Genomic DNA, 18,456 nt, shown 5'->3' with positions numbered 1-18,456 from the left:
GGCACTCCTCTTCTTTCTGCTCTGTTGGTACCTGTTATAGGACAGCTGGTGTGATTTGGGGACATCTGAAACTGTTGAAGTGACATGCTCCCACAGGGCAGCTGGTGGCTATAAGCGTCATCCGTGGTGGAGGCAGGGAGCATAATAAATATATCAAAGATACAAGGAAGGAAACCTAGCAGATCAACGTTGAGAAATAGGGATAGGATGGGGAAAAATGAAATTTAGAGGACACAGAAGACAGCCTTCTAATTTCATGTGAAAAAATAGGAAATGAATGATGGAGTAGGGACTGGGGAGAGGAACAGGATATGCACATCTGTGCCCATTCACTGTGTTCATAACACTTAAGAGTCCAAGTCTGCCACAGCCCTCTCAGGAAGTGGGCTTGTGCACGTGGTGGCACACCTTTAAAACAGGGCTCTCCTCTAGTTCCTGATTATCAGCAAAACATTAATCAAGTGTGATTTTATGTGACCGCCTTTCTCCTACAGGGTTGTATACTAACCTGTGCAAACATCCCCCAAAATCCATCAGCCCTGCATAATGCCTCTGAACTTCTTTTTTTTTTTCTTCCATTTTTTTGGTACCCTGTACCCCTGTGTACCATGTTTACCTTGGAGGCCAGGTTAAGTAAAAAAATAACTAAGCCAGGAGTGGTGGCTCACACCTGTAATCCCAGCACTTTAAGAGGCTGAGGTGGGCGGATCATGAGGTCAGGAGATTGAAACCATCCTGGCTAACACAGTGAAACCCCGTCTCTACTAAAAATACAAAAGTTAGCCAGGTGTGGCGGTGTGCACCTGTAGTCTCAGCTGCTGGGAACACTGAGGCAGGAGACGAACATGTACCCGGGAGGCGGAGCTTGCAAGGGAAAGATCGCGCCACTGTATTCCAGCCTGGGTGACAGAGTACTCTGTCTCAAAAAAAAAAGGACTGCAAATGAACCTAATACATATGCTAGCTCTATATATAACTATAGTGAAATACATTAAAAACAAACGTGTAATATAGCAATAAATATACATTAACATGTTAAACAAGATCTGATGTGCATAATTTCCATTATATTGAAACAGGATAGGCATATTTTGAGGTATCTGGACCAATAGCAATGTGTCCAGAATTGGTGGGTTCTTTGTTTCACTGACTTCAAGAATGAACCCACACACCCTTGTGGTGCATGTTACGATTCTTAAAGATGGGGTGTCCAGACAGACGTTCAGATGTGTCTGGAGCTTCTTTCTTCTGGTGGGTTGGTGGTCTCACTGTCAGGAGTGAAGCTGCAGACCTTCGTGGTGAGTGCTATAGGTCTTAAAGGCAACGGTCTGGAGTTGTTTGTTCTTCCCGGTGGGTTCGTAGTCTCGCTGGCTTCAGGAGTGAAACTGCGGACCTTCACAGTGAGTGTTACACCTCATAAAAGCAGCATGTACCCAAAAAGTAAGCAGCAGCAAGATTTATTACAAAAAGCAGAAGAACAGAGCTTCCCCAGTATGAGGCAGGGGACCCGCAGCAGGTTACCTGGCAGGCTCCTGCAGCCTGCTTTTATTTCCTTATCTGGCCCCACCCACATCTTGCCGATTGGTCCATTTTACAGAGAGCTGATTGGTCTACTTTGCAGAGAGCTGATTGGACCATTTTGGCAGAGTGCTGACTGGTGCCTTTACAATCCTTGAGCTAGACACAGAGTCACAGAATGCTAGTTAGCTAGATACAGAGTTAGCTAGATACAGAGTACCAGTTTGTATATTCACAAACCCTGAGCTAGACACAGAGTGCTGATTGGTGTATTTACAAACCCCGAGCTAGACACAGAACGCTGATTGGTGCACATACAATCCTCCGGCTAGATACAAAAGTTCTCCAAGTCCCCATCCAGTTCAGGAGCCCAGCTGGCTTCACTCAGTGGATCCTGCACCTGGGCTGCAGGCAGAGCTGCTTTCCAGTCCCCAGCCATGCCTGCACTCCTCAGCCCTTGGGCTGTCGACGGGACCGGGCGCCACGTAGCAGGGGACTGCGCCCCTTGGGGAGGCTCAGGCCGCACGGCAGCCCACTGCAGGAGAAGGAGCTCAGACATGGTGGGCTGCAGGTCCCGAGCACTGCCCCGTGAGGAAGCAGCTAAGGACGAGCAAGAATTTGAGTGCAGCGCCGGCGGGCCGGCACTGCTGGGGGACCCCGGGCAACCTCCACAGCTGCTGGCCCGGGTGCTAAGCCCCTCACTGCCCTGGGCCGGCACCACTGGCCGGCCGCTCCGTGTGTGGGGCTCCTCGAGCCCGCGCCCGCGACCGCTGGAACTCACACCGGCCCCGGGAGGGCAGCCCTGGTTCCCGCCCACGCCTCTCCCTTCACACTTCCCCGCAAACAGAGGGAGAAGGCTCTGGCCTCAGCCAGCCCAGAGAGGGGTTCCCACGGTGCCCTGGCGGGCTGAGGGGCTCCTCAAGTGGAGCCAGAGGCCGAGGAGGGGCCAAGAGTGAGGGCTGCTAGCACATTGTCACCTCTCAGTAATATGGTATAAAAATATCTGTGATTTCCATTGGTGACAAAGTAACAGGTACCATTGATTCCACTATAGTTTTTTTGCTTATTCATAGTTAACGTGCTAAACTTCAGTTAGTTGTTAGTAAAAATAAAAATTTACGTAACCTCCAATCAAATTCATAGACCTCCTGTATTTATCCATGGACCTTGGGTTAAGAGTTAAGAATCTCTGCCCTAGGAGGTCCCTGAGGTAGAAAAATTAGGTGGCCAGCCGATCCATCCTTAAATTGGTACAATGTGCTCTGGTTCTGGGTTTTTTTCTCTAGAGTTAATGGATCTCTGAGAATATGGAAAAATTTCGGTGATACCTGGAAGCTTAATGTTTTGTGAGCATGTGCTGGGTAATCAATGCCGAAGGATATCACCAGAATCACCTGGACTAAAGTTCGCAATCCACAGACTTTTCCAACTGACCTGCTTCCCCGGTGACCCATAATCTTGGCCCTAGAAGAGGCCCCTACAGGATAACTGTGGGCCGATGTAATTCTTACGTGTACATCAAAATGGCCCCATGGTGGCTACAATCACAGCCTCCAAGCCACAGAAATATTTATTCACATATCGAATTGTTTCCTTCAAGATGAAATGAAATTGATTTTGTTCGCTACCTATTGAGATGATTACCTCTACACCAGTGTTCATTTGTGAATATCAGGACAAGGTAACCCACATGGTATTAGACATGAAGCCACAAATTCTCATGGTTGCGGAAATGATTAATGATGATTCTTTCACCTGAAGTGCAGAGGTACTGCCAGAACCAGTGACCTGCGTCCTGCCCAGGACATCAGACACTTCCTATTGTTGGAGTACAAACTTTTGTAGTCTTCTCTTGTTTTCCTGTTCTCTTGCCTTAGCAACTTACTGCTCTGCCCAATATATAATTTTGCTATGTGCTTCAATGCAAAGAAAATGATAAGTATGAATATTCTGGACTCTCCTTGTATGGATCTGACATGGTACACTCAGGAGGAAATAAGATTATTGGAGGGTTCACATAGGTTGTGTGACTGTGTGTGTGGGCTGTTGTAGAGGAGAGAGAAGCTTTGGACATATGTTTGGACGTGATCATCTTTTTGGCCACTTTCAACTATAAAAGTCATGATTCAGTGATTTTGTGAAATGCTATGAATTGCTATGGTAAAAGGTGCCATGGACACAAAGAGCATTATTATTAGCTTCATTTTTTGAAGTGATGTTACAATCTTTGTTCATTTTCAGTTTTATTATTCATTTGAGCTTACTGAATTTTCTCACCAGCTCTTCTTTTGTATTATCACAATATCTAACAGCTTTAATCAGCCAATTTGTCTTGACAAAAATTACATGCATGGCTGTCCCTATTCATAGCACTGTTTTGTTTTATAAATCTCCATTCGGCCATAGCCTCCCTCTCAAAGTAATACCCCATATGTATATTCAATCCTACTGTTTTGATTTTGCCAAAAGTCCCTTTATCTGTTTTTCACAAGCAGCACCTGCTTTAATATTCATTGTCTGAGAGTATGTTAATCACTCCATATTCATGTGGAACTCATAGGTAGCTCCAATATCAGCTTCAAAGTGAACCAGCATTACTTAATGGAGTCTTTAAATAGATTGTTAGAAGCAATTTTATTCCCTTGTGCTATTTAGTTTCATGCTCCTATTTTATCGAGAATATTTCATTTTACCTGGCCTTGTCAGACTTTATTAGAGAGGGAGTGCATTAATAAGTTAAAAGTCTTCGTCAATATGAGAATCTTACATGAAGCTTCATGTTTTGCCTACCTTGCAATTATCTGGAATACTGGGCATATATTTGGTTTTAAATTGGTTACATTGCTTTTTTGTTGGTCAGACCTTCAGCTCTATTGTTGCAAAGCTCAAATTCTCTGGACTTCTAATGAGTCATCTTAAGAGAATTTATAGTACGTATTTCTCACCTTGAATTGGTATTTTAGATTTTGATTTGGGAAATGATAGTGCTTGTACAAATTTCTAAGCCACTTTGACCGTGATCTCTACAGTGCTACAGAGTAGTTGGTTGGGGCCTTATAAATTAGAGAGAGCAGGTCTGTTGTCACGATTTGCCTCCAAAAGTAAAAATGCAAGCTGGCCAATGAATGCTTTTTTTGTTTTTTTAAAAAATCAGTCCCAGGTTGGTCAAAGGAATGCTGAAGGTACAGATATTTTGGAGGGGTTTCATTTTTAAATGCAGTTTGTTTGAAAAGGATCAGTATGTAGTACCCTGCCCCTGAAATCTTTTACTTAGCTTTTTCTCTTTGATCAGTTAAAATCAGAGGACTTGCCCTTTGTCTCACTCTATGATATTTTATCAAGAACTACCCTCAAATTACAGCACGTGTTGAGATTCTGTTCCTGGGTCTACTTCTCATAGAAATTCTGCTTAACATTATTCAACTTCAATTTATGTACATGAAAAATTAGATTTCAAATGCCGATCTTTGGATTATTGAATTACTTTGGGTACACATCTAAAGCAAATAAGAAACAGCCAAAAGTTAAAATGAAATAATTTTGTTACTACTCACTGTTTAGTGTCATGTTTCTTTGCTTTTTCCATGATCATGAATAATTTTTTTGAGATGGAGTCACACTCCGTCGCCTAGACTGGAGTGCAGTGGCACAGTCTCGGCTCACGGCAAGCTCCGCCTCCCGGCAAGCTCCACCTCCCGGGTTCACACCGTTCTCCTGCCTCAGCCTCCCGAGTAGCTGGGACTACAGGAGCCCGCAACCATGCCCGGCTAATTTTTTTGTATTTGTAGTAGAGACCGGGTTTCACAATGTTAGCCAGGATGATCTCCATCTCCTGACCTCGCGATCCTCCCGCCTCAGCCTCCCAAAGTGCTGGGATTACAGGTGTGAGCCACCACGCCTGGCCAATCATGAATAATTTATGTCTATTTGTGTGTCAATATTACAGAGGATAGATATTTTAGAGATAAGAGAGTAGGATAATTTAATTATGAATATTAATCTGAGAATGACTACTTAATTCCTTAGATTTTCAGTTTTCCTATTTACGCACAGGAACAAAGACACAAAGACAGGCATATTTAGTTCTAAGAATAGCTGTGTTTCCCTGAATTTGCCTTTAATTAATTGCTAGCAAATCCAATGATATTTTTAGTACCTGGAGGTGGGATGTGGAGGTGGTATGCTGTTTAAAAAAATATTTTAATGAATTTAACAAATAACCCCCAATACATCTCTTTTTATAAGTTTGGATTTTTAAATAATGGGTTTTGATAGAAGAATTATTGAAGTTTTATAAATGATGTCATACTTTACATGCTCCAGGGGTGCACTCTTATTAAAATTCAACCTTATATTGAGCACTTCTATAAATACGTTTTCTGATTCATTTCGTAATTTGTATTTTTGATAAATTCAATTTTTATAAATCAGTTTTTCTTAAAGTAGGGCACAGCTGGATTACTCTTCTTTTTCCTACAGATGCATAGTGTAGGGTAATTAGTTAATCTCTACAGTGTCCTGAAAAGATGAATAAAACATGGAGTGCCATTCCTATCAATCTCCTCTCTCACCTTTTCTCCTCCTCACTCTCAGGTGGATATGTAGTGGTTGAATAGATGTCAAAGAAATGGTTACTGGCTAATTTACTCTTATCTCAAGGCTTACCAGTGCTCTCTTGGAGAAACATTTTTATTTTATGAAAAGAAAAATAAATAAAAATAACTCAAGTAGAAGTAAAAGAAAACACAGAAAATAGGAGCTTGAAAATTGCAAATGTATTACAGATAAAAGAACTAACAGAGGAAAAACTAAACCTTGAATTTTATGTAATTATTGAATTTGTTTTAAAGCCTAGAGTGCAGTAGGGAGAACAAAGATATAACTTACACTCTTCCATCTCTGGTACACCTCCTCTTCAGGCATGAAGAAATTCTGTATCATCTCTGATGTGTTCTAGAAAACTCTTAAAATGCTCTAGGTTCTGATGTTTAGCCTTAGCTCTCCCTGAACCCTTTGTACCTGAGCTACCAGCACACATAGGCCACACACACACACACACACACAGACACACACACACACACTTTTTTTTTTTTTGACTGTTATTTCTTACTTGGGCTTTTTTTGGGGGGGGGGTAGGTGGTGTTCACTTTCTCCATTGTACAAATGAGGATACCACTGATGTCTGAGGTATTTTGTCTCTTCTGATTTTAAAATAAGATGTTTGAAGTTTCTGGAAATATTGCAGCTGAGATGAGGCTCTTTCTTTCCTTTCTGGCTGCTTGAAGCTTTGTGTGGGCTTAAAAGTGGCTCTTAAAGGAAATGGATGTTCCCTAGTGGGAAAAGGCATTAACTTTAAGAGCAAAAGTCAAAGAGCTGACCCTCTGTACCCTGGTTTCTGTCCTGCTTAATCTGTAGGTGTTATTAAAGACTGGGAAATCTGGATTTGGGGTCCTTACTTCTATAGACAGATCATCACCTGTTTCTACAATTTTCTCAGTCCTAAAAACCATGCATGGTTCCATCTAATACTCTGTCCAAGAAACTATTTAGACCATGCCCAGGTTTTGTAGCTTACTATTGTTCAGGGAAATAGACTTCTGTAGGTTGATATTGCCTACTTCCTTTAGGTTATCATGTCTTCCGTTTACATCAGCTTATAGAAATGTTTCTGGACAAATGGATCAGTAAGGCTACTATCACTGAGGGAAAAAGCCACTAACAAAAAAATAAAAAATAAATTTGGACCATAAGGGGTTAAAAAATTTGCCAATGGCACTGGAGTCTAGGGAATCACTTGGAAGCAGAAATCTTAGGGATCTTGTTTCATTACTGGCTCAAAGTGGGGCCTAGGACAAGATGCTTCTCCCCTTTTGGACCCGTATTCTGAGAAAACAGTGATTTTGGTCACTAGGGAAGCACCGAATATCCAATGCTGTTTTTATTTGTGTTTGATTTTTCAAAAAGAGCTTTGAATTAATTGAGAGAGAATCACATATAACTCATCCATTTAAAGTGTACAATTGTATAGTTTTTTTTTTTTTTAGCATATTCACAGGGTTGCACAACCATCACCATAATCTAGTTTTAGCATATTTTCATCTCCCTTCAAGGAAACCCTGTACCCATTAGCAGTCAGTCCCCACTTATCTCTTGTGTCCTTCCTTCAGCCCTAAGCAACCCCTAATCTACTGTCTGTCTCTGTAAACTAGCTTATTCTGGACATGTACCCTAAGTATGTACCCTAAATAGAATCATACAATATATGGCGTTTGTGACTGGATTCCTTCACTTTGTATAACGTTTTCAAGAGTCAAACATGTTGTAGTGAGTGTCAGTACTTCATTCCTTTTTATGGCTGATTAGTACTTTACTGGGCGGGTATACCACATTTTCTTTACCCATTCATCAGTTGACCAACATTTGGGTTCTTTTCATTTGTTGGCTGTTTGTATTGGGATACAAATCCTTTATAACCTATATGATTTGCAAATATTTTCTTCTATTCTGTGGGTCATCTTTTAGTGTTCTTGATGGTCTCATTTGTAACACAAAAGTTTTTAATTTTGATGTAGTCCAATGTCCAGTGTTTTCTTTTTTTTTTTGAGATGAAGTCTCACTCTGTCACCAGACTGGAGTGCAGTGGCATGATCTCGGCTCACTGCAACTTTTGCCTCTCGGGTTCAAGTGATTCCCCTGCCTCAGCCTCCCAAGTAGTTGGGACTACAGGCATGTGCCACCATGCTTGGCTAATTTTTTTTTTTTTTTTTTTTTTTTGAGAGGGAGTCTCGCTCTGTCACCCAGGCTGGAGTGCAGTGGTGCGATCTCGGCTCACTGCAAGCTCCACCTCCAGGGTTCATGCCATTCTCCTCCCTCAGCCTCCCGAGTAGCTGGGACTACAGGTGCCCACCACCACGTCAGGCTAATTTTTTGTATTTTTAGTAGAAACGGGGTTTCACTGTGTTAGCCAGGATGGTCTTATCTCCTGACCTCGTGATCTGCCCCCCTCGGCCTCCCAAAGTGTTGGGATTACAGGTGTGAACCACTGCGCCAGGCCAATTTTTTGTATTTTTAGTAGAGCTGGGGTTTCACCATGTTGGCAAGGATGGTCTTGATATCCTGACTTCATGATCCGCCCAGCTCGGCCTCCCAGAGTGCTGGGATTACAAGCATGAGCCACCATGCCCAGCCCCAGTGTTTTCTTTTGTCACCCATCTTTCGGTGCCAGATCCAGGAAACCACTGTGTAACCCAAGGTTACAAAGACTTATTCCTTATGTTTTCTTATGAGAGTTTTATAGTTTTAGCTCTATGATTGTTTGTTTATCTCTTTTCATTTTAGAGTTCGTCCAAACACTGAATACCTTTAAAAAAAATGGTCACAGTGATTCAATTCCTAGTAGCTCCAAATAATGGAAAAGCTGGCAAGAATTGAGGCATGTGTTGAATATTTTATTTCAGGCAGTTGTATCTTGATTCCATGCTCCCATCCATATTTCCTTGGCTATAATGAGTTTTAACTTTAATTTGTTCTGCCCACATTGCTGGACAATTTAAGAAATAGTTTTCTTAGTAAAGTCTGAAATTGATAGCTATTATATTTTTCTATGAAATGTTTTGCTCTTTATGTGTTGCCTACACTCCAGTCTATCATCTTCTAAAATCACTTTTCATTTTTCCTTTCACATGATTTTAAAATGTGCTTTTTTTCAATCTTTTTTTAAATTTCTCACTTTTATTCTTATGTCCTGGGAGATTTTTTTAAAACCCTTCATTTTTTGACAGAGCTTTTTCTTTTTCCCAAAAAAAGATAATGTTTTGCTTAATTATCTTGCTGTATCTACAGCCCTTAATATGTGGTGAGAATTTAATATACATTAAACAGCAAAAGATTTATGCTTGACCTTTTCAGATGTATATCAATTGTATTAGATTTCCTAATTAGCCATTGGTCTAACCTCACTGGTGCTTCAAAATTTAGAAATTGGCCCCCTCAACATGTAAAGCTCTAGTGTTAACCTAATTAAGAAAATAACAAGAATGTGAACTTGTGAAGACTTTTAGTGATGGTAATGGCCAGGCTTCATAGTATTAGCCATCGCTTGCAAAACCTTCACTTCCATGTTTCTTACTAGATATGGTCACACATGTTATTACGGGCGCCCTCGGCTTCTCCCCTTCACCTCTAGGAAAGCAATTATTTCTATTGTACTTAGAAAAACCGTATCCCAGGTAGTGGTTGTCTTCCTGCTTCCCAGGAAATAATCTGCTGGAATTCAAAATACAATTACCATGCTTGACCACTTTCCTATATCCTGGAGCTGACCATTATTAATGGCATCCAATTATTCATAGCAATCAAACAGCTGACCTTGCTAAACAGATCACAGCAGTGGGTATCTGACAGTCAGTCTGCTGGCGGGGCATAATAGAAGGAGACAATGTCATATCCTGGTCCATCTTTAGCGAAAACAACACATCACTTGCAGACTTACTGGAATGCTATAATGACTTGATTGCTAGATTTAGCCTGTCATTATTTTAAAAGCATGTGTTTATATATGCTGGCAGGAATAGGAAAAAGAAGTTGGTTTAGGTAAGCCTGGTGTCTGGGAATGTCTTTGGCTTGCGCTGTATCACTGCAGATTAACAGAGTGACCTTTGGTTAATCGTTCAGGTTTCCAAGCTTGAATTTGGTCAACTCTAAAATGGGGGCATTTTGCCTACTTTCAAGGGTGGGCATGAGAGTTAAATGATATAATCACGATGAAACAATAAGGTAAGCAGCAGTTGCTCCATCACTGTCACTTTCCTGTCCATTGAGTCAATCTGCACCTTGGCTCCAGCAGAGATAAAAGGAATAACATACAGGTTTTTTTATTCCTCCCCAAGGTGCAGGATAGGTTTTGACTCCCACATGAATGCTGCTTTTTCATTCTGCTTTTTCCACAAGCCCACAAGTCAAAGGTTTTTCTTTATTGTGCTGTGGCATTAAAGTGTGATGTTTGTTTGCAGTGAAGGATCTTAAGCATAAAAACTGACATAAATTTCCAGGTGGTTGGCTTTTGACCCTTCCGTTTCCTTGACTCTATTTTCCCTTTGAGTTGGCATGATCTATAACAGCTCTGCTCCAACTGCAGAAAGGAGCATATTGTTTACCTTCGAAAGTATATTAATTCTCTCATGCCATCAGGAGAGGGGTTTTCACAAGGAACTAACTTTATTTGAATTTTAAGCCAAGCAATTTGAAGGGGGATGGAAAAATGCACACAGATAATATTCACTAGAGTGTCACTGACAGGTCTAATTCAAAGTGACCACATAAAAACTCCTTTATTAGTCCTTTCTTCTTGTCACTATGAGATATGCTCTAGTGTCACTTGCATCCCAAGTTTAAAAATCCATACTTTTATAAGTTTGCTAGATTGAAATGAAGATGAAATATTTTCTTTAGAATTTCTTATCTACATTGCTTACCAGTGGTGAATATGCAGTGCATTTAACTTGCCATGAACCTTATGAAGCATCAAGCAGAACTTACTAAGGGAAATGGGAACTTAATTTTGAAGAAGGTGGCTGAGAGTGTCTGATTAGCCCTGAGGGCAACTGGGAACTTCCTGCTGACCTGTGAAACAGCCTGTAATTCTGCACTCCTGGTGGGCCATATGGCTATACAAATAGGTGAAGGGGGGAACAGAGGGACCTTGTGGTGGCTTAGGACTCTGGTATATTCAGTCTGTAGGTAAGGCAATTTAGAAAGTGGCCCCGTCTGCTTTGTAGGTAGTAAAATGCCATAGCGGCTAAGGGAATAGACTTAAATCCTGACACACCGAGTTTTTCTTTTTTTTTTTGAGACGGAGTCTCGCTCTGTCGCCCGTACTGGAGTGCAGTGGCTCGATCTTGGCTCACTGCAAGCTCCACCTCACTGGTTCACGCCATTCTCCTGCCTCAGCCTCTCGAGTAGCTGGGACTACAGGCGCCCGCCACCACGCCCAGCTAATTTTTTGTATTTTTAGTAAAGAAGGGGTTTCGCTGTGTTAGCCAGGATGGTCTTGATCTCCTGACCTCATGATCCACCCGCCTCGGCCTCCCAAAGTGCTGGGATTACAGACGTCAGCCACTGTGCCAGGCTGACAGACCTAGTTTTAAATGCTAGCTTTTCACTTTTATCACTACAGTTTTCTTATCTGAGAAACAGCAGTAACTGTCAAGGCTCTTGAAGGCCTGGATGAGATCATACATGCCCTAGTATTCTCTTGCTACATGCAGTGCACTGAATAGTGCCCCCCAAAAGATATATCCAGGTATAAATCCCCAGAACCTGTGAATATGATCTCATTTGCAAAAATGGTCTTTGCAGGTGTAATGAAGAATCTTGAGGTCATCCTGGATTACCAAAGTGGGCCCTAAATCCAGTGGCAAGTGTCCTTATAAGAGGCAGAAGACACAGACAGAGTGGAGACCAGGTGAAGACAAAAGAAGAGGCTGGAGTGATACAGTCATCAGGTAAGGAAAACCAACAACTATCAGGAGCCAGAAGAGGCAAGAAATGGAATCTCTTCTAGAGGATCTGGAGGAGTGTAGTTCTGTGAACACCTTGATTTCAGACTTCTGATCTCCAATACTGTGGGATAAAATTCTGATGCTTAAAATCACTTTTGGCCGGGCACGGTGGCTCACGCCTGTAATCCCAGCACTCTGGGAGGCCAAGTTGGGCGGATCACGAGGTCAAGAGATTGAGACCATCCTGGCCAACATGGTGAAACCCTGTCTCTACTAAAAATACAAAAATTAGCTGGGCATGTTGGCTTGTGCCTGTAATCCCAGCTACTTGGGAGGCTGAGGCAGGAGAATTGCTTGAACCTAGGAGGCAGAGGTTTCAGTGAGCCGAGATCTCACCACTGGACTCCAGCCTGGCAACAGAGCAATACTCCCTCTCAAAAAAAAAAAAAAAAATTGGGATTCAAATGACACTCTAACATCTCTCATAATGACAAGGACATAAGACTAATAAAGGAGTTTTTATGTGGTCACTTTGAATCAGATGTGTCAATGACAGACTGGTAAATATAAACTGTGTGCGTTTCCCCATCCTCCTTCAAATTGCTTGGCTTAAAATTCAAATGTTAGTTCCTTGTGAAACTCTCCCCCGTCCTGGCATGAGAGAATTAATGTATTTCTGAAAGTAAACAATTTGCTCCTTTCTGCAGACACAGACAAATAGAAAACAAATCCTCACTGCAGGATTAAATGCTATGATGAAATCTAGTTGGTTTCTGACAAAGAACAGAAAGATTACTTAAATGATAGAATCAGTGTGGTGGGCTCCTGGCAAAGATGGGAAGAGGGACAGAAGTAGAGACATTGATTTTAAGCAAATGACTAAGCGTGGAGAACAGAGGCAGAAGTCTTAGAGAAAAATGAGTATTTTTGTAGAGGACTTTGGTTAAAGCAAAGTGTTGACTTTAAAATTTGACATTGGGCTGGGTGCAGTGGCTCATGCCTATAATCCCAGCACTTTGGGAGACCCAGGCTGGCAGATCACGAGGTCAGGAGATCGAGACCATCCTGGCTAACACAGAGAAACTCTGTCTCTACTAAAAATACAAAAAATTAGCTGGACGTGGTGGCGGGCGCCTGTAGTCCCAGCTACTTGGGAGGCTGAGGCAGAATGGTGTGAACCTGGGAGGCGGAGCTTGCAGTGAGCTGAGATTGAGCCACTGCACTCCAGCCAGGGCAACAAAGCAAGACTCTGTGTCAAAAAAAAAAAAAAAAAAAAAAAAAATTCACATTGCCATCAGGCATGAGAAGCAGAAGACTTTTGCTGGTTGGAATATTGTTCTGTGTATGGCACAACAAGGGAACTTCCTGGATGTTCAAGGGAAGGGATGGGCAAACTTTGACCCTAAAGAGCCAGGTGGTAAAGAGCTTGTGGGCTATATGCTACCTTACAACTTCCTGACTTCACATTATAGCATTAAAGCAGTGATAGACAATATGTAAACAAATGAGTCTGACAGAGTTCCAAACTTTATTTATTGGACACTGAAATCTGAATTTCGTATAGTTTCCACATGTCTTGATACATATTTTTTGTCAACCATTTAGAACTATAACCATTTTTAGCTTGAAAGTTATACTGGAACAGGCAGTGAGATGTATGTGGCCCTTTCACAGTTTGCCAAGCCCTGTTATATAGAGTGCAGCTTCTGTTCCTACAAGGAAATGAGCAACCTTTTATGTCTAGATATTCTTCTGTAAGCAGCAACAAGCAGGCAGAGTGGAGAGTTATATAGGGAAGAGAAGTTTCCTTGGGGGAAGCAGTGTGATATCTGCAGAATTCTCAGCTCCCTCTGGCCCAATAATCATGGGGCTGAGCTTGATTAAAAAATACTTTTTTTTCTTCATGAATCAACATTTAATGATAATGTTTCTACTTGATGTTTCAGTGACAAAAGTGCAAATTATGCATGAAATTGATGTACATTATTCCATAATAAAGTGATCTGGTAGAAAAATGCATTAGGTATTTATAATGACAACAAGCCATTTATAACTATTAGGACATTTTGAAAAGGAGAACCATGTCCCTGAAAACATGAATGACTTGAAATTGGAGCTATTTAGTTGTGACCAGGGAGATGGAGCATTGTGTTCCAGCACTGCCCAGTTGCCTTTATGGTCATAGATTTTAAAATGATGAAAGATAGTTCTTCGTATTTCTTGCTCTGTGACATCATTTTCTGAATGATAATAAATGATGCATTCCTCTACTGCATTTGCAACCTTCACCACACTTTGGGGCTCTGGAAATATGCTGATAAACAAATGGTTATGAATTTGAATGTGAATTTGTCAAATACTCTGTGGATTTAAGTATCTTATTATTCAGACCTTGTGGGTACTCCACAAATTATTAAGCTTAAGTTATGCCTTCTCAATTCTGAAGTATCTGCCTTCTACCTGCTTTTAAAACTTCACATTTTATGCACACTGATTCCATATCAGTTTCCACAAAAGTACATCCTTTTGTCAATAAGCTTTTGTAGGTTTAACATTAAATGTCAACGGAAGTGGAGCTGCTCTGTACAGATCATAGATTTTTAGAGCTTAAGGTAACCTCAGAGATGACCTAGCCCAACTTCCTCATTTCACACCTGAAGGAAATAACAGCGAAGTGACTTTGTAATTCATTAGTTTCACCATTGGCTATAGGTGGTTTCTATTTCACCCTATACTGAAACTTAGCCCTCCACTATACAGTCTGAAATACTTGGTCAGCAGTTCGTAAGAGAGACAAATTATTCTCAGCATCTCTTCTCTAGCCTCTCTTTTTCTAATAAATATATCTGAGAGATGAGGAAATCACAAGCGGGTTGGATTAGGAACTTTCTTTTCATTTAGCCTATGGCTTTGAATCTTGATACTAGAAACTATTCCATTAATATTGTTACTTTTTAAAAAAATTTTTTAAATTCAATTTTTAGATTTGGAGGTACACATATGTGTTTATTCCATGGGTATATTGCATACTGTTGGGGATTGGGATATTACTTTATTAAAAGAGTAAATTGGGCATGGCGCTGTGGCTCAAGCCTGTAATCCCAACACTTTGGGAGGCCGAGGTGTGCAGATCATGAGATCAGGAGATGGAGACATCCTGGATAACATGGTGAAACCCTGTCTCTACTAAAAATACAAAAAATTAGCCTGGCGTGATGGCAGGTACCTGTAGTCCCAGCTACTCAGGAGGCTGAGGCAGGAGAATGGCATGAACCTGAGAGGTGGAGCTTGCAGTGAGCTGAGATCGCGCCACTACACTCCAGTCTGGGCGACAGTGAGACTCCGCCTCAAACAAACAAACAAACGAAAAGTCTAGTGATGGGGTAGAGGTCAATGCGTACAGGAAGCAACAGTTAATATAAAGGCATCTAGTTGGGGCAACTGTGTCACACAGAGAATGATCAGTATTTGTCTTTGGGCAGGCAGTAAAACTGTGCGAAACTGCAGAACTGATCTCTGAATTTGGGGCAGAATCCAATTTTTGGGAAGAACTCTAGCAAGACATATCCACATCTTCAGTGGGGTTTAGAGGCCTAGGAATGAGAATTTTCTAGAACTCATTCTAGGGGAGAGTAACCTGGAGAGAAACCCAGAAACCTTAGAATGGAAAAAAGGCAATGAGAAAGGGGAGGAAAAGCAGTTGAGTAATGAAACATTTAAGCTCACATTTCCTCTGGCCTTAGGGAGTGCGTTCTCAATGAAGTCACTCACACAGATGTGCAGAGGTAGCAAAGGCAGGGTTGAGGGCAGTGGCCTGGTCTGCCCTATCACTCCAGTGTGGATTATCCTTAACCATTGTGCATGAGCCCTGTCTGTTTCTTGCATGGTCTGTTGAGTCTAGCAATGCTTACTTTCTCTCCAGAGATTTTCAATTTGGAAGGTTTTGTGATTCCGTGAAAACCAATTCTTCATGAAATCTGGAGATAACATTTTTTAACTGCTTTTATTGCAGAGGAAAGAATAGACAATAGCATTCCTTTTCATAAATACCTATTACTAATATGGTAGAGCTATAGAAAATGAAATGGCCTCTTATGTATTTAAGTTTGCACTCATAGGGTTATCAGAGTATCAGCCAATGGGTTTTGCTTCAGCAATTCTTGGGTCAGCTTTCGATTATTAGCACTATTGCTATTTGTAAATACCTGAATCATAAAAAGTATTTTAAAAATATAACGTTTCCTTAAAACTCATTGAAAAACCCAGTCTCGGAGGTGGAAGTGATCTGGTCCTTTCTTGACTCACCTTTGCTCCTAGCAGATGAGCCTGCTCACCAGAGTGCTTTCTTTTGCTTGGTCTCAGTCTGCTTTTGGGCAATTCCTCAAGATCATGAGCAGGATCTTGGGTCAGCTTCGTGCCCATCTTGCTGCTGTTTTTCCTGTTAAGCAGGATGCCCTGATGTGGATCTGGGTGAAGCTTCACATGCCTAACAATGGCATATCCTTATCGGTGCAATGATTTTATTTACATCCCCAAGGTGGGAACGCAATAATTCCATTCTATAGGCTCTCAGCTGATCTAATTTCTGGGAGTGCTGCTTGCTGAGATGTAGTTACTTTGGGTGGGTTTTTGAACCCTGACTCATGTATAACTCTGGGCCTTTCTGACCTGTCATCTGAGGTTCCTTCCTGACTACCTGAAACCTACATTCTATTTTTTGATCTCTAATTCTATGCAAATTATGGGTGTGGAGCTTGATCTGCACAACTTACTTTCTTCACTTGTTTTCAACTTCTTTGCATTCTGTCATGATCTTCAAACTTCTCTTACTTGTTCTACGAGTAAGAAGCCTCTTCTAGGCTTTGATTCAGTGCTGGTGTACTTATTGCTCCCAAATCATTTCCTAACCTCTATATAGATGGCAATGTCTTGATTCCTTCACCCCTCCTGCCTTTTCTCTGGTTCTCCGGGCCCCTTCACAACCTCATCTCAATATCTTGATAACGAATACCTTTTCAATACCACTTGAACATCCAAAGCTATCCTCATTCTTTCCTATCTCAATTGAAGAGTAAATGTCAATGCCAGAAGCCTTCTACATTAAAATAAAAATAAGAACCAAACCAAACTGAACCATACATACTTAAGAAAAATATAATAGCACCCTACCATCATTGGATTAGTGAAAAAATAGGGTCATATACCTAGATAGCCTTATATGCATTTATGTCACAGCCTCACCAGGTTTATTTTGATAGATTGCTATCTACCTTAAATGGAAATACTTTCTGCAGAGCTCTATGTACAGCATGAAAAACTACCTTGAGTTGTATTCATAAATAATATTTGAAGTAGAAAAGAATTTGCCTTACCAGAAGCCTTCTTTACTTTGAAATGACTGATAAAATTTCCTTAAAATATTTCAATGATATGAAAAATATGCTAGGACGTTTGATTATTTATTGCTTTCGATATAACATGAACACAGTGCCTTTCAGGTGATTTGAGTTGTGATCATTTATCTTTTGATTTATTTGTTGGAAACATTTCCCTCACTGAGAGGCTTCTTTCATAAATTGTGGGAATATCACACAGTTTGTAAAATAACCTGGAAAAGGAAAAGAAAATAATAATTTAAAAACTCCATTTGATAACATAATAGTAGCTGGATTTTGTCTTCTGATGTAGGCTTTCTTAAGCCTATTGAGAAAGGCTTCTTTCAAAAATATTTTCTTTTTAATAAGAAGGAAAATTAACATAAACTTTATTTTTTAAATTATTGGAGCATAATTTAAGGCTCAGCATATTGTCTGTCTTGGTTAATATACCATCTGTATTTTAAAAGAATGGTATGCTACTGTTGGGAGTATTCTTTGAAAGTCAAATTATAGTTATTTTTCTATATGATTACTAATTTTCTATGTACTTGTTCTATCAATTACTGAGAGAGAAGTTTTTGAAATCTTCAATTATAATTACAAATTTATTTGTACTCCATAAAATCTGTAGTTTTTGTTTATTTTTAAGTTCTATTTTTAGGTGCATTCACATTTAGGGTTTTTATGCCTTCTTGATGAATTCCTTTATCATTATGATTCCTTTATCTTTATCCTTGGTAATATATCTTGGTTTAAAGTCTACTTTATCTAGTATTAATATAGCCACATCAGCTTTATGATTAATATTTGCCTGGCACAGATTTTTCCACAAACTTATTTTTAACATGTCTATATATTTTTTTAATATGTCTTTATATTTGTAGGCTGCGTGCCTTCCTCCCTTCCTTCTCCCCTCCCCTTCCCTCCCCTCCCCTTCCTCCTTCCCTCCCTCCCTCAGTTCTGCTTTTGGGCAATTCTGCAAGATCATGGGCAGGATCTTGGGTCAGCTTTATGGCCATCTTGCTGCTCTTTTGCCTGTTAACAAGGATGCCATATGTGGA

Source organism: Trachypithecus francoisi, unplaced genomic scaffold (genome assembly GCF_009764315.1).
Source record: "Trachypithecus francoisi isolate TF-2019V2 unplaced genomic scaffold, Tfra_2.0 Lachesis_group17, whole genome shotgun sequence".
Taxonomy (NCBI): domain Eukaryota; kingdom Metazoa; phylum Chordata; class Mammalia; order Primates; family Cercopithecidae; genus Trachypithecus; species Trachypithecus francoisi.
Note: the sequence above shows the minus strand (reverse complement) of the source record.